At 40.5% G+C, this 19608-nt stretch overlaps 1 long non-coding RNA gene across 1 annotated transcript; it reads left to right on the top strand.

The window, feature by feature from the left end:
* Nucleotides 1–9184: 9184 nt before the first annotated feature.
* On the top strand, nucleotides 9185–15796 carry LOC115330499. Its single transcript, XR_005717648.1, has 4 exons — nucleotides 9185–9260; nucleotides 12156–12205; nucleotides 14354–14465; nucleotides 15631–15796. It is a non-coding gene; the product is annotated as an uncharacterized LOC115330499 (long non-coding RNA).
* The last annotated feature ends 3812 nt before the right edge of the window (nucleotides 15797–19608 follow it).

Here is a 19608-nt window from a genome sequence, read left to right as displayed (position 1 = left end):
AGTCTATCTTTTATCACCATATTTTCACGTATATGCCTACCGCAATCCTTTCGAATGCAATGACAACGTAGTATCGTCATCACGTTTACATGGCCCTACCGTCGGATTTGAACCGATACAACGCGTGCCCTCCTTCAACTGTGGGGCAGGAATGCATCGTAATACACAATTGCAATTTTTGTTGATTGGATTTGTAATGCATAACTCATTCAATTGAAACAGAACACAATACACTGCAGATTTGTATCTCCCTCTTCAGATTTAAAACAGCTATTTAAGCACGGTTTATTAGAAGCTTCAAACAACACAAGATGTTCTCACCGTGAAGCCGATAACTTACAAATGCCTAATGAAAAATGTCAATACGTTATCTACGTAGATTATGGGTACGGTCCCGTGTTTTCGAATAACACCTCACCCCCTCCCCCCCCCCCCCCCCCCCCTCCGCCCCCAAAAAGAAAAAGATAGAAACGCCATTGAATTGTTTGTCAATACAGATTTATCCGAAGAACTCCAAAATTTGAGGTCGTAACAAAAAACATAAAATAAAAAGCAAAAAGCCTGTGTCTTACGAATTAACTTCACAAAAGCCCAAAGTCAGTGGATCTGAGGAAACTTCAGTTTCTTTTGAAATCTTGAACTACTCACAAAAGGGGTATGCCTCTTAACTCGTCAAGCTTCCTTCAGAACAACGGTTGACGGTACTGGACTTCATTTATTTATTTATTTGATTTTAAAATAGAAACACAATAAAATTAACTCCGAATATGAAAAGTGGGAATCTCAAAAATAAACTTCAATAAACCTCGACATTTCAGCGAAAAATTACCTCTGAGAAACACCCTCCGCCTTTCGTAAAAAAACATAAACCCCGAAAACACAGAATCCTGATTATGGGCAAAGAGATATTTAAGTGCTCTGGACGCCATTTTTAATGGAACTCAACACTCTAATAAAGAAGTTTCTCCTTTTTCTTATTCAAATTGTAAAACGTCTAATCTATAATTGAGCTTATTGTTGCATGTACTTTACGACAAGTTTATAAAAACATTTCGTTCAAAAATAGAGGTAACTTTGATTGGAGCCAAGTCGATATTTTTGTCCAATAGCAAAATTGAGAACATGACTTGGTATAATGGCTGTGCTTTTGAATAAAACAAAAATATACGGCTAGTAAAAATTATGCCACGGAGCACTGCAAGCCACGAGATTTTTTTTTGACAAACACACCAGAGTAATGTAAAGGGATAATATAACGAAATTTCGGCGCTCGTTTTTTGGGCTCTATGTGTTCAAAGGAGCAGCATCACATCGAACATACCAATATCTTGTTAAAAAAGTCACGAAACAGAATTTTAAAACGAATTAAACGATTAGCAAAGAGCACTTGGGGGATGTCGCTAACGCCTCGTTTGTAATGCCCGTCTAGGAACCTCGACAGCTAGTGACCGAGGTTGTCTCGCCTCCGGCCACGACGACAGATGAGGGGAAGGAGGAACTCCCCTCTTCCCGAGAATGCCTTTTGTGTGTCGGAGAAGTCTCTATTGGTCCCCCTACAAGATTACAGAAGATTAGCTTGTCACTCATAAATCGTACAAAAGCAGCCACCTCGGTGGCTGGAACGACTAGGACATCCTCTCGACGTCAGCCTCGTCGTAGCTTTGCTCGTCCTGAGACGACCTACGTCACGATTGCGTTGGGTGTCACGTGGTCTCCGCTGGGCCTTTCCCGAGCGCTTGCCAGAGTGGGCCGTTTATAACAAAAAATACAGCCACCAGGCTCAAAATATAAGCGTGCGACTGTCATTTACGGATATTGTGGATCATATTCAACCTATTTTTGAACACGACGGGAATATTTCAAATTTCGTTGAAGTATCCCTTTAAGTCTAGGCACTAATGTGACGTATCTAATATTGATATGAAGGGGTGCCTTCTTGTCTCCTTCACAAGCGAGAGAAATCTTCAGGGGTGGTGGCTTTGCCTAGCAGAAATTTTTCGAGATAGCTCTTTATATTTCAAAATTAGAGTGTATCAGTATATATATAGTGTTCATATAACACACGGTGATCATGTAGGGTTTCGGCAGTAATTTCAGAAACAGGACCATATTATATAAATTAACCTAACAGCTATTTTTTTCAAATAGAAAGTACAACAAAAACTTTATTACACTTCCAAAAAAAAACGTAGAAGTTTACTTTATATAGTTTATTCTTGTTTTATCAATACTAGAAATAATTTCTGCTCAAATTATCTTACATGTCGCCTAAGAAAACGATCGATTACCTGTGATATCGCTCATACATATTACGATAAAAAAGAAATAACAACATTTTTAGTAGGCGCTTTGATGGGCAGTGTTTTATTGAAATCCAAATTCATGTCAAGAGTAAAAGTATTCTCATAGCATTATCACGGTAGGTTAGCATGATTATCTCAAATTCTTTTTCCAAGATTTAAAGTGCGAAGAGGAGATGTTATTCTGGTCAATAGGCCTATATCGTGACGCATCGCTAATTTTAAAACGGAAGTGCTTTAGATAATTTTAATATTTCCGCAAATAAATTTCCGCAAATATTCTACACTGGTGTGTAGAATAAATCTGGCCAATTGCAGCCAGCATCTGCCGACGTCCCTGGTTGTGGGTGCAAGGAGTGCAGAGCGTCGTTCTACTAGATAAAACAGCTCACGACAAGACAAAAAAATGTCAAAAATGATTTCTCAACACCTTGCTTCCGCTCAAATAGCCGCATTGCAAAACAATAACTGTCCCGATCGGAGCCTGTGCAGCTCAAAGTACCGCGATGGTACCCAAAATGGCGCCAAGATACTCCGAGCCGTGCATTCTAACGACTATGGCTGTTACCACAGTCCCCTCTACATGGGAAATGCCTCGAAAGACTGGAATATAAAAAAGGCATAAATTAAAATGAACATTAACTGAAAAGCCTGTCGGTAACCTTGACTGCCAACAAAAAGAATAAAACAAACTCGGGACGAGGGACGACGAACAATTACTAAATTTAACATGAAACTGCAAAACGTATAACATTCGCCACAGTTCAACCTGGTACATTCACCACGCTCGCAATAACCACAAATAATTGATCGCTGTTTTTATTATTGACATTTTTACCGAGTTATCTTAATCATTAGACTAAAAACCCCTTTTTTTCAATTACGCAAACAATCGGTGTTATTGTGTATCTTTTCTGTCTTGCTTTATTTTTTAAAATGACGATAATGCAATTAAAGCAAAGGTGCAAGCCAGCTGAACAAGAACTAGTTTAATGGAGCCGTTCCTTGTTTGATACCAGGACCAGGCGGATTCTTTTTAGTCGCGCACCAATCACCTAGTGTTTGCAGATTTGTGCTTATCCTTTCTCCCACACGTTCTTTTTCTCCTGTGACTATAATCTTTTTTCTTGTCCACCTCGCTTACTACTATTGCACAATTTTTTTATTATCATCATAACCTTAAAATGCACGCCGTTCACCTTTCTTAAGCCTGGTTCAGACAGTTGCGTTAGACTGCGTTTGACTGCGTTGCGGCTGCGACAACCCAGGCTCGCTTTCGGTTCCCGACGGAACGCAGTAAAACGCACTCAAACGCAAGTGTCTCAACCGGCCTCTAGTGTTAGAGTGGTGGCAGCTCTTAAAACCAGTTTGCTCCACTGACGTCTAACTCCTTGTCAGCTTAGTTATTAGAGCGCTCCACTGGAAATGGAGGCGCCTGGTTGAATGCCAAGACCAGGCGAATTTTTTCAGCAGCCCACCAGTCACCTAGCTCTGTTGGGAGATTTGTGTTTGTCCTTTGTCCCACTTGTTCACCTCCTCCATGGAATATTATCGATATTTAACACATATATTCTGTCGTGTGTTTGCGACGTAAATCACCGAATCGTTCATTATAGAAACATTTTATGTGTGTGTTTGTGTGTGTGTGTGTGGGGGGGGGGGGGTGCAGACCCAGTCCAGCCGCATATTTTATTACTTCTTCCATGTACCCCCGAAGTGTTGTAAAATTTGTGTAAAATAAATTTAGAAAAAAAAAAACTTTTAAAATTTTACGCGAAAGCCATGGAGTGTTTTCCGCCATAAAAGAGACAGAAGGAGCGATGTAAACACCGGCAGCGGTCGTTCTCCACACTCTAAAGGTGGTATGGAAAATACTCTTAGGTTGGCTAAACAGCCCACCTTTTGGGTATCAACCCTTCATACTATGATTTTTCATTTTCTACAACACCGCTATTTTGCTATTCAGTACAGAGTAAACAAAATTGGCAAAAGTCTGTGTTGGAAAATGCTACTTCACTGTATATAAATTGTCAAGAAGCTCGGGCGACATCGTTCGGCGTTCGCATTGACTGCTTGAACATTTCAAGATGACAAATACACATTACTTTTAATACGGCTTCCGATAACTGGAGCAACAAGATGGCAGACGGCGCGTTACTTGTAACTCAGTTTTTTTAATGGTTCTATCTACATTCATACATATCAAAATTCATACTGGGTAAAACTTGCATGTGTTTCTATCTTCGCTGCTAAATTTTGAAAGAACGTATGCGAACTATTGCAATCACGCTGAAAGGGTTAGTTTCCGGTAGCGCTCTAAGGATATGGAGCATTAGGCGAATGCGCTTTTTTCAGCAGCGAACAAAACGTTTCTAGTGCCACGAGTATTTCATACAATTGGGTAGACACATGTGAGATGTCATTACAAACAGTACCTCTCCCGATAATAATCTGTGATGTAATATCGCAACTTCTATATAGCATACAACAAGAATCGCTTAGCCAGTTTATAATACATTCGTGGGGAACCAGCTGAACATGGGAAGCCAGTAAGGAACAAATGAAAAAACCAGCGGCTGGTTGGCTTTCCCCATCTCCTTCCTTCCTTTCTATGTTCAGCTGGTTCCACCCGACTTGTATGTAGCATCCAGTAAAGCTTCACCAGCTCCTGAATTTCGTGATTGCATACTACAGTTAGGTTATGGACTGATTTTTTCAAAAGAAAACCTTATGTAAAGGTAAGTTTGTTTTTTGCTTTTTTTTTTGTTTTTTGTTTGAGCGTACATATGTCATAATTCTAAAAATGCATTCATAATCGCGCACTATCGCGCACAGGTTCATTAATCATAGCTCCTATATGTTTCAACACCTTTCTGAAAATAACTTTATTGCTCAATAGATTAATTTTGACTTTTTATTAGTAATATACATTCTACAAAGATATTCAAAAACGGTACTAACACAACCCATTTTTCAATATTCTCATGAATTAAAAACAAAACTCATGTCAAGAATATAGAACGTATGATTTATTTAGACGAACTGCAGTCTGCAAATAAAGAGGTGAAGTTCATTTTAAGACGAAATTTGTGTGTAAACATCGCACAATTTTCTCGAAAAGAACTGATTGCATTAGACGCCGCTGCTTTGCATTAAGACTTAGATCTGTTATTATGACGATATGAAAAATGTAAAATAAACTTCGACTTAAAACAGTGTTGTTATACTCTATTCATTAGAACGCGCAAACCTATTTTTTCATTCTATCATCTGAACGGTCACTGGCTTAATGAGGTTGATCATTTTAAGTACCTAGGAGTTTATTCTCCTTCTGCTTTGACTTGAAATAAGCACATAACTGAATAAACCAATATACCTAGTGGTACATCATATTTCATCAAACGTAACTTCAAAAGGGCACCTGTGTATCTAAAGGAAGCACTCTATGACACAAACGTTCGGCCAGTTTTCGCGTACGCGTGTACGGTTTTGGACTCCCAAACTCAGAATTTAATTTATTAATTGGAACGTATCTAATATCGTGCAGTTCCTTTTGTAGGTGGCAACTAAAAATTTAACTTCAGCATTTCAAACATTAAACAACAACTTGAATGGAATCTTCTATGCAACCAAAAAACTTTTCACGTTTTAGGTTATTTTACAATGATTTTCTGATCAAAATAGCTTCAATAAAAACGCTTATACAAGGGATATGCATTATATCTCGAAACAAATTATCACCGGTTTAACATTTGTGACAGTTCATCTCGCTGACATACGTTTCTGCGTTCTACTGTAGGCTTCTTCTCGTTAAGTGTCGGTTATTTTGTGTTATCCTTCTTAGCGTACATTGTGCTGTGTGTGTTTTTGTGATGTTCCAACACCTTACAATAATTCCCCCTGGACGAGGTAGGTCCAGGCGTAAATAAAAACATCAATAAGCCCATGGCTCTGACGTAACGTTACTGCGTTGCCACTGCTGTGTTCACAGTGCATACGCAGACGCCTCACCGAAATCTGGTTTTTGCAGACGCGCAGTGCCCATACCTTGTGTGGGAAAACCCTGATTTCTTTGTAAACAGCATGCTGGTGTATATATAGAGTCTAAGTGACCCGCATCTTTTTACGCAAACGAAAGCTACGAACTTCGCCATTAACTCTGACTTTCCAGAATTGACATAAGAAAACGCCACAGTAAAACTAACGGCTGTTTTTCGGGTGAAAAGCAGCAGCGCTAACTCACTGTTCTTAATTTGTTTCCATTCCCATGGCAGGATTGCAACACTAACCAATTAAAAGTATTAATACAATGTTTTATTTTGCAGTACCAACGGAACGGAGTATCCTGGCAAGGCCAGGTAAGTCGTCACATATTAACACTAGTAATTATGTTTGTTTAAAGATTTTATACTTTAATTGCGCAACGTCTACGAGAGTTATAATAGTTTTAAGATATGTTCATATAGCTGTCATGTTTTGTTAGGTTATATTTACAATAAAATAATCCTAAGTCCGATATCAGTTGTAAATTGCAGGACCCGGTCAGCGCGAACCTAACATCGGTGATTCTTCACATTGTATTTGCACAATATAGCGTCTGATAGAAATACGTGTCATATAATTTAATGCCTCGTATAAGCACATTTCACTTGACAGCAGTTTTGATGACTTTGTAATCGCAAAAGTACATTGATGACACCGAAAACAAAAAGTTGATGCCCTCGGGACCCGTAAATACTCGCGCGCCTCAAGCCAAAGAGAACACGAGGAACATCAACCGGTCGGTTGTTCTTTGCTCTTTTTTTTCTACAGCATCTTTTCAGCAGAGTGAAAATATCTTATTCCTACTAATTGTGCCTCGATTTTTAAACAATACAAGAAATAATTCATCAGAAGAACAAGCATTATTATATTGCTCCATCACCTTCGATCACAAATGAAGGTATTCAAATAGAGTTAAAGTAGAGAAAGCGATGCATGATGAGGAGAGTAAAAGGAGGCCTAGAAGCATTTGGAAATATTCACATCGGGACATGCCACGAAGAACCATTCCAGACACGGGAGTGGGAGGAAACAAAAACACCCACTTCGGTAGAACGTAGTTCATTTGGGCTTCGAAGGTTTGTACTTAGGAAGCTTCGTTAAGTCGTTAATACGTGGCAGTCATAAAATTGTTTTATATTTTAGACTTGTTTAACTTCAAGACTTCAACACAAGTGCAGCAATATTTGTAATTTACAGCTGGCTTTGGACCGTAAAAAGATGTTCTGGAAGAGTAGCGAGGCTGTTTCTAATTCTATTTTATGATCTTGGACACACATATCTATTGACTCTTGCCTTATTTATGACTGAAATTGAAGCATAGCCATTGCCATACATTACTTGCGTATTCACACTTGTCTTTGTCCATAATGTCCAACTTGATGAAATACTATGTTATATAAACACTTTCGTTTTATTGTGCCACCTCGATGACATTCTGTTTTCCATGAATCCGAGCCCAAGTACGAATTCCCCCCGAGTTCCAAATCGAGGTGTCGTTTATCTTCGATGCATACCACAGCCGGCACTTTTCAAATGATGAAAGCCTCTTAGAATACGCTGCACTTAGTGTTCAAATGGTATGACTTCTTTCATAAACAATATGATACTATGTTCGTTTTAGTTCTGTTTTTTACTTCCCACTCAACACAACTTTGGGAACTCTTTTTCATCTGCAAAAATTAAGTGTTAATATAACGTTACGCAGAGCTTTTTTCAGGTAAAAACAAGTCGCTTCATAACTTGCTCAGGTTTTACCTTTAGTACAAGTATAATACTATTACTGTATTCTTTGAGCATAATAGCAAACACATGAACGCCACGATTAAACGTGATCAGAAACTATTGATGTTTAAACTCTAAACGTTTTTAGTGACGAGCAGCTTAAGTGTGTTCCATCATGCACTGAGAAATGCCATGAAGTTAAAACAAATACTTCAGAGCACCTTCTGTTCGTGGTCAAAACAATCTGTCTCCAAAACATGCTCACTTTGGCTCGTTCTTCGGAGTTTTATTCGCAAACTTTCGATTCTAATTAGAACCCAAGTACAACTTGCTGACCTGGTCACGCGAAAATAGTTTTACTTTTTCACTACCTTCGGAAGAAATAAGAATCTATACCGTAAAACTAGAGTATCGGAGAGCTACTTGGTAATTAATTGATATAACCAAATAAAAATATAAACGTTTAGACATTGAATAGGCGACAGGTCGTAGAGCGAGGCACGTTTAGGTTTGACAAAAAATTTAAGAAATTAGGCTTCTGTGTTTTGGTTCGCAAAGGCTGAGCTTCTGTTTTGTATCCTGGCTGCACAACTGCAGCATCTTTTTATATAACACAAATTTGAGTGCGAGACGCGCTCAGCAACTGTAGCTTGAAGCCAACTATGTTTTATTTTAAAAAGAAACATGCCTCGTTTTTTCCCAAGACGTGAACTTGAATTTCTTTAGTGTGAACGATTACACTCAAAGTAAGACGAAAACCGTTCAATTTAAGTTTATGCGAATCGCATCTAAACATAAAAAAACTAAACAAACACAAGTTGTAGTGCTACAGCGTAAGCGAAAAAGACAAAAGCTCCAAAACTCAACCGTAGTTATTCCTGCATAATCAGTCCAAGACATGGTTGTTTTGTAATTATTTTGTGGTCCTTAATCATAGCCCAAATGCAGAGGTGTAGACTGGTATCTGTTTTAGCCGGAAAGGGGGGGGGGGGTGGTAACCTTATCAGCTCCCTACCCCCCCCCCCCCCCCCGCCCTTCTTGGCTGCGCCTCTGCTCAATTTTTGTTCGTTATACGCTAATATAAAATACGTTCTAATCTTTACCCCACTTCGTCTCAAGGTGAACCTACGATACGAGGCTACTTCCAGCCCAAGAATCACTTTTCTCCTGGTCAATGTTATGACACTAAAAGGGGTAATTACATTTTCATCTGTACCTCTCATATAATCGCTGTCTTTTTTTGCGTTGTTGAAAAGACCATTATGCAAAATCATATCTTCCTCTAGGGGGACTTTTTTACGAAAACGATAGAGGCACCAGATAACTTGAGGCCAACTCGCAGTAAAAGATACATGCTCTCTCGAACTACCATCAACAGTTTTGCGGATGCTATTAAAATAAAAAATGTCGATGTTAAAGCAGACCTGGCCGTCTTGATTACATCGTAAGTGCAATCAATTTACATATTGTTTATTTAAAGCAAGGGCTAATTTGAAGTGATTAGGCCAATCAAAGTTCATTTCACTTATGAGAAGAAATAGGGCTTGTTGCAATGCTTTGCTATGTTCTTTCACAAACGCTTTTTTTTTTCATTGTACCTTAAATAAATCAATCAATCAACTAATAACGTGTTTTACTGCACCCCGCACTGTTAGGCCTTAAGAGGGGTGCACGTAAAGGAAGCGAAACAAAAACTAGGGAGGAGGTATCACTAACAGACTTTTCTTGGACTTTAATTTTTAAATATTGAAGTCCACGTTAGAGTGTACCCTACATAAGCGGCATTCGTGTGACTGGAAGGCTAAACTTATCCCGGATTCAGTGTTCTTAAGCGTGCCTCCATATTCATTTGTTGGTTTATTTAACTACTCAGAGTCTTAAATGTAAACATTTCGGCAGAACTCCGCCTTGTAAGTTAGGCAATATGAAAGGGGTAGCTAATATTGAATATATTTCTGATATAATATAATTTCATATATATGTATATATATATGTCATTCCATGTTTTCGGAGTTTTTTTTTTATTTGGGGGTATTTTTACGAGTTAATTTCTTCTTACTGAATCGGTGTTTTTTGTGTAAATTTGTTATGACTTAAACCGAATTACACAAAAGCAGCGAATCTGCAGGGAAAATTAAACACCCTGAAAAATTCTCCCAAATTCGAGAAAAAATAAACCCCGAAAACACGGAACCCTAATTATATATTGTTTTACTACATAGTAATATATTGTGTTATATAATAATATAGACTATATAATATATAAGCAATATAAGCCACAAGCAATACTTTCTATCATGCCATTCCGGGTAAATATACAACTAAATGGAAACAAGAAAAGGTTATAAAAATATTAAAGACGTTTACAATTCTCTGTAGTACCGAATCAGAGTGCATCTCTTGAGGAGGAGGTGGGAAAAATCCGGAGAAGAGGGTGTGCCCTTTTTCTACTTCATACCCTCCCCCCTCCTTCTCTCCTTGTCCCCTCCAGTCTAGCGAGAAATTTACCAATATTTTCCCACTAAATTTAGCAGTAATGTAGTGAAATTTTTTTCTCTAAATATTGCGGGGAAATTTAATTGGTTTGAGGTCACGTGACGTCAATTTCCTCGCTAAATTTAGCGGTAAAATTTTTTCGCTAATTTTAGTGGAAAAGGTTTTTGCTAAATTTAACGTGATGTCACACGTGACATCATGTGACGTGACGAAGGCGAAATGTTGCCGGTAAGATTGGTGATAACATTTTTCCGGCAAAAGGTAACGAAAACGTTTGCCCGCTTAATTTAGCGGAAAAGCTTTCCAGCTAAATTTTGTGGGAGACTTTTCCCGGGTTGAGTGGCGTCACGTGTGACGTCATTATGGGGAGCATCCCGTAATGGGGAGCGCGGTTACGCCGACGGCGACGGCGACGTGGCTCAATCCGGAAACGGGCGCCTAAGGGCTGCGCTCCCCTAAAACAAAGTACAGTAATTTCAAACTTATTTCATGAATGCTCGAAGCAGTGAATGGTGCTAACAAGGTTTATGAACAGGTGATTGCTAATAACTGATACAGCATAGGAATGAAGGTAGTTTCAGTCAAAGAAGTCTTACGGAGGAATGAAGAATAAATTGTATTAGTCGTACAATTCAGGCCACCTACTTCAAACTGATGGTCAATGTGCAGTGTATTATTAAGCCGCGATGCTCCTGGCCAAGAAGCCAGACTTTGTTACCCCAAGGATCCGTACTTCCAAACCCTCATTTTACAAAAATTATGTTTATTTAAAAATGTCGCTTGATATCGTTGGTGTCTAATATCCTATGCGCGGTGCACCTGTATGACATTCTAATATCCGAACCACATTAAAAACTTTAAAGGGTAATTAGACGCATGTCACTTGCGAATCGACTAAGTAAGATTATCTTCTGATCACTGGAATATAAGTGAGCTGAATGTCGTCTATACTGTAGCCCACCATAACAAGGGGGCCCAGCAGAAATTCGGCAGAAACGTGACGTCCAAGGCAGAAAAGCAATGCTTTATTAATTTTTTTCTTAAAAATACCGCAGTGTCTTGACACAGCAATATAACAGTTGGCAATTATAATCCAGGATGTTATCCTTAATCAAGGTTTATAAACATAACTAGTGATGAAAGTAGTCTCAAGCATCATTAATGGCATTCCCATCCTAGGCGTTTACTGTGGGCAGTAGCCAGATTAAGGTAAAAATAATTAAAATTGCTATATGTTTTACTCGTATTAACAGAATAAATCAAAAATAAAACAAAATGCTACCTCTAAGCGTAATTTACGCAGGCCATCAAATGAATCGTTTATCCTCGGCATCTGGCGCTTTTGTACACGTTATAGAGCAGGTTGCTTGTTCTATGTTCTTACGAATGGTGTAGTCACTGACAGGTTAAAAAGCGCCGGCTTTAGGATTTTGACTTCTTGATTCGATGCAGCAATCTTATTTGCGGAGGGCGATAAAAGTATTTTTGCGAGTAGCCATGCCCGCGCCCAGGAACGGAACAAGGAAACTAACGTGTTTTAATGTAAGAAAGCATTACTTAACCGAGTTTAATGACCGTTTATCATCTCTCTAGGCTGGACCTTGCAGATTTTGTTAATGGCCAGCTTTCCAACAGCGTCCTGGGTACGAAATAGACGTTGAACGCCTATGTTTAATTCATGAAGAAAAAGACCGTAATTATTCTTGCATGCGCTTGAACACAGACCCTTATGTATAGAGTGGCACCGTAACTTATATTTCTCCAAGACTTGGAACCACCTTAAGAAATTACTCTATTTGTCGATTGAAAAATGCAGCTCTAGATGCTTTCAAACGCTCACCCCGTAATCAACTTGCTGGAAATACGAAAATGGTAGAGACATTACCGAAGCTAGTTGAATACAATCAGTATTAAATTAATAATAAAAATATATTGCTAAATGCTACAAGGAAGCAGCCATCTACATAAGGAAAAAAATTAGAAAGCTAACAGATTGCTTACTCTCTGTGTGCGCAAACTCTACCTCTGGCGATAACGCCGTTATTGTGAGATCGATATTCAAATATACTTTAGTCAGGACTCTTTCGGGGGCATGCCCCGTGAAGTAACGTACGTCACGAAGGTACAACCGGTTTCTAGTTTACAATAAAAAACGATTTTGATTAGAAAGAAGATAGCGAAACCGAACTGATCGGTGAGAATCACCGTGGATTTTTTTGTGTTCCGTAAGATACTCGTCCAATTTAGGTCCACCATTTGTGCACAAAATACAAAATGCTACTTTTCCGCAGTGTCCAAACCAGTAATCTGACATTCATATAACTATCCGATCGGCACTCGAGCCTTCCCCACCGTGCCACCTCCACAATCTCTGATTTTCCGCGAATCGTAATATTTAACCCGTTTCTTATTGCTAGGAAAATCGAGGTGCGGACGTTATCAACAAAAAGTTGAGATTGGTGCACGAAAGCCCAAGTCACTCTGGCGTCTCGTGCGTCGTTGCCGCTGGTGTGACTTGGTGCCTCATTTTGTCAGGCATTATGTTGTTTTTCTTTCAACTCTGCAGTCTCTTTATAGCGTGAAGAGTGATCAATTTCTAAGATCTATCGTGTGGCTCATCCGTCGTGAATAAACAATGCATCCGTAGTCTTAATGGCAATCTATACCCCGTATATAGCTACACTTCAGGAGGCATATCAATGAGTTTTATGCTTTTTAAACATATAGACTTTTATAGGCTTATTCTTCTCGGCCAGGGGTGCTACAGTCCGCAAGACTTCACCACAAAAGAGGTGCAATCCTCAGGTAGCGTCCGGGATACGTGACGATTTCATTAAAGTGCCTGGTACGCGTCTTCAACTGTTGTGTTTACGCCTCGTCAGAAAAAGTGGTCCCTCGGTTTCCGCCTGATAACAAAGTGTCATGCTGTCGTCGGTCGTGATCGTGGCGGAGTCCCAACAGCTGTGGTGCAAGTGGCAGACACCTGTTCTGCTGAATGTTGGGCTCCCCAGTGTGTCAGTAGACGGAAGCTTTCGCAGCCAGAAGTTGGGACGCCATGACGACAGCGACACTCGCGTTCGGTTCTGTTACTCGCAGCTTCTCGTTAACATGTCTACGACCAACCGCCAGGATCAGGACATGCAACAGCATGACACTTCGGCTTCTGTGACGTCATTTGTTGCTACGTCAGGACCACTTGTGATGTATGACCAGCATAGGACGCTAGACACACCAGGCAGTGGAACAGAAAACTGAAAACATTTTAATCGAAGGAACAGACACAAAAGGGAACGTCACAAATTCAGCTATCTGGTTTACTTCTAAGGCATCCATATATACCCTCACAGTCACTCTCAACCACCTTCTACGCAGAGATCTCCGTTGTTGTTTACATCTTTTGCACCAGATTCTGAGGTGTTAAACGACATGATTAGCTGACGGGAATCGTCGTCCTGACCTCCCATCATGCACGATCCACGAAAGTAAACTAGCGTCTGTCGGCGTCCCTCGGCGTCTATCCATGTGCACCAACAGAGCGCTTGAAAAGATGCAAGGAATTCCTTACGCCTTTACGTATCTTGCTAGATGATTAACTTGAAAAGTCACGCAATTTTATATATATGGTTCATGCCTCAAAAATGAACGCCTTTTTGTTGTATTTTTCTAATTTGTGTTTAATATTTTTAGCGTAAAAGAATACCCCGTGTTAAAGCTGTTTGCCTTTCATATTCGTGATATACGAGAGTGTGCTTAGTATCCAAAAGTTTAAATGTCAACTATGTTAACTGCAGGCATCGCCTACTTCGGGGGAGTGTGCCACGTTCGTATGAATGTTGCCCAATCAGAAGACGTGCCTCATACATACAGCATGGTCCCTATTTTGACGCACGAACTCGGGCACTCGTGAGTACTCGCCTTTAAATGGCCCGTGGCGCGTCCTTCTCTTGCGCCAGGGTTTACAAGTTACATTTTATCCTTCCATTCTGTAAACGTTGTGCCGCGTGACTGGATCACAAACTACTTCCATAGTCAATCGGTTGTAATATCGGTGACTTGTATTCAGTTACCTTAATTGAAATCTAGACCATCAAATTTTAATAGAACGCTATAGGCGCGTTTTTCGTGTTTCTTGATCCCTGAATAGGCGTCCAAATTTGACGCACTCCAGCGGTTCTTCCGTTTCTCATCATCCGCGTTTTTGGCGCCACCACACTTGAGCTTGTTGCACAAGTGGTAACTTTAACGTACCCCTCGCCTACTGCCTACTCTATGTTTTTTTTCTTTTTTATAGTACTGATTTAGTAGTTTTAATCACCCAGTTTCTATTTAAAACCATGTTTATTTCAACAAATTAAAAAGGTAATCAATAACACTTAGTTGATTATTTGACTCTTAGTGAGGCGTATCCCTTTATATTATGTCCCCTTGGCCATATAGCTCACCTTCGCAAAGTGCATTAGTTCACGTTTTACGATTTTGTTAATCTGTTCGATTCGAACACCCGGTATTTGCAAGCAACTATAACACATGAATATAAGCATGGTGCCTGGATCATGATTTCATTTCACGAGCATGTCACTAGCAGATATCCTAAATTTAATTTTAACGTAAAACGTTCTTTGGCAAGGGGTTCGGCACTTCGTGAAGTCTGAATAGGTAAAAGCGTGGCCGCGAGGATCGACACTGATTGATTGACGGGTTGGAGACGAGGGGTGAGGTGCTTGAAGCTGATTGGTTAAAGGGCAGGTCACGTGACCAGAAGGGTAGGCGTGGAGGAACGAGGTAGGCGTGGGGGAGCTCGACCACCTGTGAGCACTGAGCGAGAGGAGCTCGAGAGTATAGAAGGCTCTTGAAGATCGCCAAGTTTATCAGCCCCAAGAGCGCTGGTGTCACTTCATTCTAGGAACAACAATCAAGTGTACATATGGTACCCGTTAAACAATCTGATCAAGAGGGCCATGAACCTGGGCGTCTAAAAACTCAAAGTGTCACTAAACCTTTGTGATGCTAAAAGGTTTCACGTACAAAACACAATTGCCTAGAAATTTTCCATAACATTTCTCAATAGGCTTGGTATGGTGCATGACGGGGAGACAGCACAATATAGCACTCCTGGAAACGAACATCGTGTATGCGACCCAAAAGATGGCTTCACGATGGCTCCTGTTGCGCACGGCAAGCGGCAGGGACAGTGGTCCTCCTGCTCCTTGGACCAAGTGCGTAGATTTGTCAGGTAAAAGTTTTATATTCTATCACTTTGATGCTTCAGTGTGCCCTACCTGCCGGCGTCATCTAATCTACGCTCATTTCTAACTTATAATGAAGAAACTTGACTTTAGTGTGATTCATCCTTTAAAGACCGTTGAGATACCGAGTAGTTCGAATGCCTTCCGGATTTATCACAAATTTCACTTGTTTGTAATATTTTCCCTGCCATTTAGAAACGTTTTAGGTAGGCTGGAAGCTAATCTTTTATTTATTAGCACTATTTACCTTAACTCCTTTCTTTTTTCAAGCTTTGAAGTGCACGATCACTTATTATGAGTACAAATGCAGCGTTTGTTGAAGTGTTCTCATTTAAGCTTTCGTAGATGAAGGCTTGCTATCATGCGGCTGTAAAAAAAAGAGAGACTACTTTCCGTTCATTTTCTTTTTTTCTGTAGCACATCGGTCTTTAGGTTACTTTTACAAAGAATACAAACTGCCTGCTTTTTTTCTGGGGCAGTTCTTAGGAGCTTTGTTAAGAATATGTAGTATAAGAACGTGGGCATTTTCTTGGGTTTGGGTTTTTTCGCTGAAATTTTGGCGTGTGTTTGCCGCTTCAGAGGCCAAGTGCTACTAAGAAACATAGAAAATGATGCGTAATACATATGTAGCTTTATTAAATAAATATACAACGACATTAACCTTGGACTGAATTGTCTAATAAGATCAGGTGTATTTATTAATTCAAAAGGCACCTAGGTAAATTGTGAACGTGAACATGCATGACTTTTCGCAAGATATTCAAAGAAAAAGCTAAATTTACGAACACGTCCATAATTAGTCTATATGAAAAAATAATAACCTGTGGTTACGCTGAAGTGTAAATATTGATGTGAGTTAAAAATGCAGCATGCAAAACCCAGATTTTAAAGAGCCATATCCAACATACAGGTCCTCGTTTTGTTTAGATTAAACATAGATGACAGCAACTATTAAACAGTCCCTCCGTCCTAAATATAAATGTTTTCACAGACGTCTTAGTAGAAAACTTTATTCACAAGAAAATGACAGAAAAAATAAATAGTAATTTTATGTAACTCTGTGCTGCTTAGTTTTCATAACCAACAATATACTGCACGTTACTACTGAGTAACATATCGTAACGTAGTAATTTTCATGAGGAGGCTCTTCACTGTTTGAGGCGAGAACGTGGGTGGTAAGGACAATACATATAGGGCTACATTTCAAGAGATAGAGTCCTGACTTGTGCCTGTCTTAAATACTCTTGCTTTTGCTAGCACTTTGGTATCTTGCAAATACATTAAGTCCAAAACATTTGCAACCGGCCTTCAAACATTAGGGCTCCCAATTGTTGGAAGACGGGTGGCTTGGCTCCAATTCCGTAGGAGTTAAGCCTTCTTCTTTTTTTTACTTTTTTCTCAAATAAATTCGCTCTTTGCACATTTTTTTAATGCACCACCTGTGGGCCACGCTGAACAAAAGCATAGCGCGATAGGTTAAGCAACCGAAGTTTCTGGTCAATTTAAAGCGCCTGGCCGCAATTTGAGACACCCAATAGATCGGTTGAGAAGATCTTCGTCTAAACACCTCGGTAAACGCAGAACAACTCGCACCCATTAAAATAGACGAGCTTGAAGAGCCGCCCTCGTTGATCACTCCGCAGACGCCGGCAGCCATGCTTGGTACCTTTTGAAACCCAAGCAGAAATGCAATGTCTGGATATCTTTGAAAACAATAATGAATCTATCCAGATCATTTGTTTTATAAACATAACACTAGTGTTGATGATTGAAATACTATTACGGAACTGAGAAACAATTTTACAAGCGACATTTCACACGTCTATCATCTCGCCTGCCAATAGGGAAGTAAGCACCTTGTAAGCACGGGGCGGGGCTTAGCGGGCTGAGACCTCCACATACAACTAGACTGCGCCTAATAACGTGAATGTTGCTAAAAATATTTAAACTTATCAAAACTTTTTTTTCTTCGCTTTAGTGTCCTTTTAAATCTAGACACAGGCGACGCTACGAGCTGGTCGAATTAATCAGGCGGCGTCAAAAGGCACCATCATCGACTTTCCCCAGTTTCTCAGTTTCTGTATGTATTCTATCATAGCTGAACCAATAATAAACAAAAAAAAAAGCTTAATGACTTACGCCTGTCACGGAGATCGATTTGTCTGATTAGCTCGTAGCGTCGGAGGGAACTGTGCTTACCTGAAACAAAGTGAAGCTCATTCTTAATCCTGTCGAAGTGACATGCAATTATCACCATACTGTAACTTAGTTATACAATGAGTTTCAAAAGTTTCCATTCCTTCACTGCCTAAAAACCGCACCAGAGAACGCTGCTCCTCGTTGGTGCACAGCTCGAGTGAGGCGTCCATCGTCAAGCTGTGACTGTGACGTCATGCTGCTTGTTTGCACTTTGCTATTGGCATGAAAGGTGAAAGCTTACAGGACAATGGCAAGATGGTTTAGGATGTCATTGCAATTTTAAAATTCTTGTTTGACTCACACTAGTATTATACACGAGTGTAATTAGGCAGGGAGGGTTACTTGGCTGGCAACAGAATCCTTTTGTTGCCAGTCATTGTTACCAACACGCTCTTCAGTTAATCTGACTACTTGGCCTTTGAAGACTCTCACACAACTTCTCGGCTAATTTTATGAAATCTGCTGGCGTCAACCTGTAGGTCTGTTTACTAACGCATTTACATGTCTCTCACACTAAATTTATCTAGATTTCTTGTGTGTGTGGCGACGTGAGAATCTGACGGGCCTGTCGGCGTCGGAGTGTTAAATGTGTGCGCTTGATCGATCGAATGGGCGTGGCGGCCAACGAGCAGTGCAGACAGATGTCTTCGGCACCGATGGCTTCCCTTCCGCCCATGCATTTGGTGCTCGTTTCTAACTCAAGTTGCGTTGCAAACTTGTGGCGAGATTAACGTTTTTTTCTTAATGATTTTTGTTGGGCGTCGTGTCAATCCAGTGGACGCCAATATTTAGTTTTAGTATTATGTATAGGAGCAAACGCGCGTGTCTCACACAACGCATGCTCCATACGAACGCAACGCCGCGAGCTTAAGGGCGGTTTATACCCTGTCCTAACTTCAGCGAGCGCACGCACCTGACAGACGCGCAGCTCTCAGGTTTTGAGAAGCGCCCCTGGCAAGCAAAGGCGGATATTTCTAGGTCGCGTTACCATCGTGCGTCGCGCTTCGTCCTTTCAAACGCTCTGTTAGTGTATGTGGGTAGACGCGAGGGACAATGACATACGCTTGTTTACGCGCATTGATCCTGCCTCTTGGGACTCTAGGAGGCCACTTCACTTTCGCAGTAAATGTTCGCGTCTCGCGGACGCTAGCGAAAATGCCTCTTTTGTGGTCTCGTCTCCTGGACAGCACAGCGCCCCCTGGAAGAGGGAAACAGGCCTATAGCATGGGCCGACGCTGTCTGTGAGCGGGGGTCTTTGCGCCGAGAAACTGAGAGAAAGGACGAGACGGGAGCGCACGGAGACATCAAAAGAACCATCTGTGGTTGGAATGATTCGTGAATACACCTAAAGCTAGCTGTCTTTATCTCTACTGCGCCTGTTGAACGCGTTAGAACGCGGAACGACGCCATCTGCACTCTAAAAAAAAAGGGTGTCATGGGGTACACCCATAACTGCTTGTCACATATACTACACCGTTTGGGGGAATACAAGTGCACCCCAAATATGGGAGTACGTGTACACCCGTTGGTGTGGTGCACATGCACACCTTTTTCTACAGAAATCTCACTCGAAGGGAACACAGGTGCATCCCATTCGATGG

Source organism: Ixodes scapularis, unplaced genomic scaffold (genome assembly GCF_016920785.2).
Source record: "Ixodes scapularis isolate PalLabHiFi unplaced genomic scaffold, ASM1692078v2 PGA_scaffold4__175_contigs__length_147842914, whole genome shotgun sequence".
In the NCBI taxonomy this organism is placed as follows: Eukaryota; Metazoa; Arthropoda; class Arachnida; order Ixodida; family Ixodidae; genus Ixodes; species Ixodes scapularis.
This window is presented reverse-complemented; position numbering and strand designations above follow the sequence as displayed.